Raw genomic sequence first — 2,674 nt, 5'->3', positions numbered from 1 at the left:
CCACCCAGTGGCACCACAGAAGTAAGGCCAGGTGAACTGCTTCTATCAGCTAAGAAAACTCTAGGAGCAGTTCAACTCTGTCACACATGGGATCTCCATGAGCCAGAATTGACTCAAATAGCAATGGTTTCCTTTTTTCGTACCCAGTTTTACTCTAGGAAAGCTCTCCTTTTTCATTCTCTTAAATAGCCATACTACTTTTCTACATTGGATAGAAAAGAATATTACTCAGTGTGGTACCTAACCCATACTAATGGTTTAATATGCTTTTTAAGAAAACAAATACATATAAATGTCTCCAATATGAAGAAAACAACACAATAACATTATTTGGTTAACTTTTTTCATTTTTGTCAAAGCTATGTTCAGTGATGTCTACTTGGATCAAAACCATTAATAACTATTTAAAGAGCTGCGCATATTCATTAAAGGTCTATTCCTTAAAACAAATAATAGTGAGAAGACACTCTTGAATACATTTGTTTTTCTTCTATTAGCAGGAAAACACAGAAAAATTAATGCCAATTTATTTCCAAACTTGATCCATGTCAGAATCACACAGGTTCTTTTTCAGCACAAATATTCCCAGACTTACTAAACCTCAGAATTTCTGCAGTTGGGGTCTGAGATTCTATTAAAAATAATTTTTTCTCCAGATAATTTAAATATAGCTGGTCAGTGAAACAGTGTTTGAGCTGAAAAAATTATATCAGAGGCCCTGTCTACTAGGCTACAGCTGTATTTCTCCAGGTAATTATAATATATACATGTATTTAATATAATATATAAAATTATTATATCACATAATAATATATACCTTAATATGTAATTATATTTATGGTACTGTAAATATTTTGACAGTCCATTGGCTCAATTAAATGATAAAATGACAACTATATAGAATATCGGTAAAAAATTAGATCATTGTATGGTTTTATTAAGTCATAATTTATGTTAGTTGATCCAGAGTATTGAAGCATCAATTCATGGCCTTGTTGGATTTTACTTACCTCTGGCCAACTTGGAAAGGAGCAGAAAAGGTGCTTTGACATGTCAGATGCTAGAAGTTATGCAAATTAAATTTAATCTCTAATCAAGCTAATTATTAGCATATTTGGGGGCTTTGTAATACATTTTCTCAAGTCTCACTCCTGATGGTTCTTATTGGGTAGATAGAAATATCTTAGTGAATTTTAAAATTTCACTTCAGGAGTTGTTTCTATTAACTAAGTTGAAGTAGCAACCTTAGGAAAAGTCACTGCCACCTTATTTTCTAAACAAAAGCCTCTTCAGTGCACCCTTCACATCCTTGTTTCTCAGGGTGTAGATAACGGGGTTCAACATGGGGGTCATCAAATTGTAGAAGAGAGTTAGGAATTTCCCTTGGTCCTGGGAAGAATTATTACCTGGCTGCATATACATATAGATAATATTCCCATAAAACAAGGAGACTACAGTGAGATGGGACCCACAAGTGTTGAAAGCCTTCCTTCTTCCTGCAGCCGACTTGATTCTTAGTACAGCGAAGGCAATGTAGCTATAAGAGATGAGGATAAGAGACAAGGGCACCCGGAAATTATTACTGATAAGATGAAAACAGTGCTCTCTATAGCTACTGTGTCAACACAGGCAATTTTTATCAGAGCTGGCATCTCACATAGAAAATGCTTCACCCTGCATGTCCCACACCGTGGCAGCTTCATAGTCACTGGAGACATAACCAGGGAGTTGAGGAGCCCAGCCACCCAAGCCACAGACACCAATGTCCAACAGAGCTGAGGGTGCATTATGACAGAATAGGAAAGGGGCTTGCAGACTGCAGTGAAGCGGTCATAAGCCATGACTGCCAAGAGGACACATTCAGTGCCACCCAGTCCCAGGAACATGAAAAGCTGGATGGCACAACCTGTGTAACTGATGGTTTTGTCTGGGCCACTCAAGTTGAAAAGCAGCTGGGGGATGGAACTGGTAGTAAAGCAGAGAGCTAGGAAGGACAAGTTAGTAAGGAAGAAGTACATGGGTGTGTGGAGGCTGGAATCCAGGCGGGGGACCAAGATAATGATGATATTGCCCACCAAGGTCACAAGGTAGAAAATGAGGACAAACACAAAGAGGATCTGCTCTAACCTCGGTCTGTCTGAGAAACCCATCAAGATGAACTGTTCCTGGCAGCTCTGGTTGCTCATGATAGTGAATAATCAGTACAGTACATGCCTGCAGGGAAGCAGATAGGAACATTCCATGTTCTTAATAAAGAAGGCTAAGAAATCATCAGGGAGACAAGGGTAATATCAAGTCATCATGCAAAATAATTACATAAAATTTCAACATGCTCTTGGAGATAATGATTATATATTTTAAGAAGAATATCTCTTTTTAGTGGCTTCTTTTATTTCTTTTCGAATACCAAACAGATCATTATTGTAGAATATTTGGAAAACACAGGCACATATGCAAAATAGGAAAAAATTGCCTACACCTCAGAAATAACCACTGCTATTATACCGATTTATTTGCTTTCCTTCTTTTCTTATGAGTATATGTAATTTGGAAACTCTGGTGACATAGTGGTTAAGAGTTTTGTCTGCTAACCAAAAGGTCGGCAGTTCGAATCCACCAGGCACTCCTTGGAAACCCTATGGGGCAGTTTTACTCTATCCTATAAGGTCGCTGT

The 2,674-nt window shown here is 37.7% G+C and overlaps 1 pseudogene; it reads right to left on the bottom strand.

Moving 5' to 3' along the window:
• Positions 1-1,227: 1,227 nt before the first annotated feature.
• LOC100672279 (olfactory receptor 2W3-like) lies at positions 1,228-2,467 on the bottom strand (annotated as a pseudogene).
• Positions 2,468-2,674: the final 207 nt, after the last annotated feature.

Source organism: Loxodonta africana, chromosome 1 (assembly GCF_030014295.1).
Source record: "Loxodonta africana isolate mLoxAfr1 chromosome 1, mLoxAfr1.hap2, whole genome shotgun sequence".
NCBI classification, from domain to species: Eukaryota; Metazoa; Chordata; class Mammalia; order Proboscidea; family Elephantidae; genus Loxodonta; species Loxodonta africana.
Note: the sequence above shows the minus strand (reverse complement) of the source record. Positions and strands in the feature narration are given on the sequence as shown.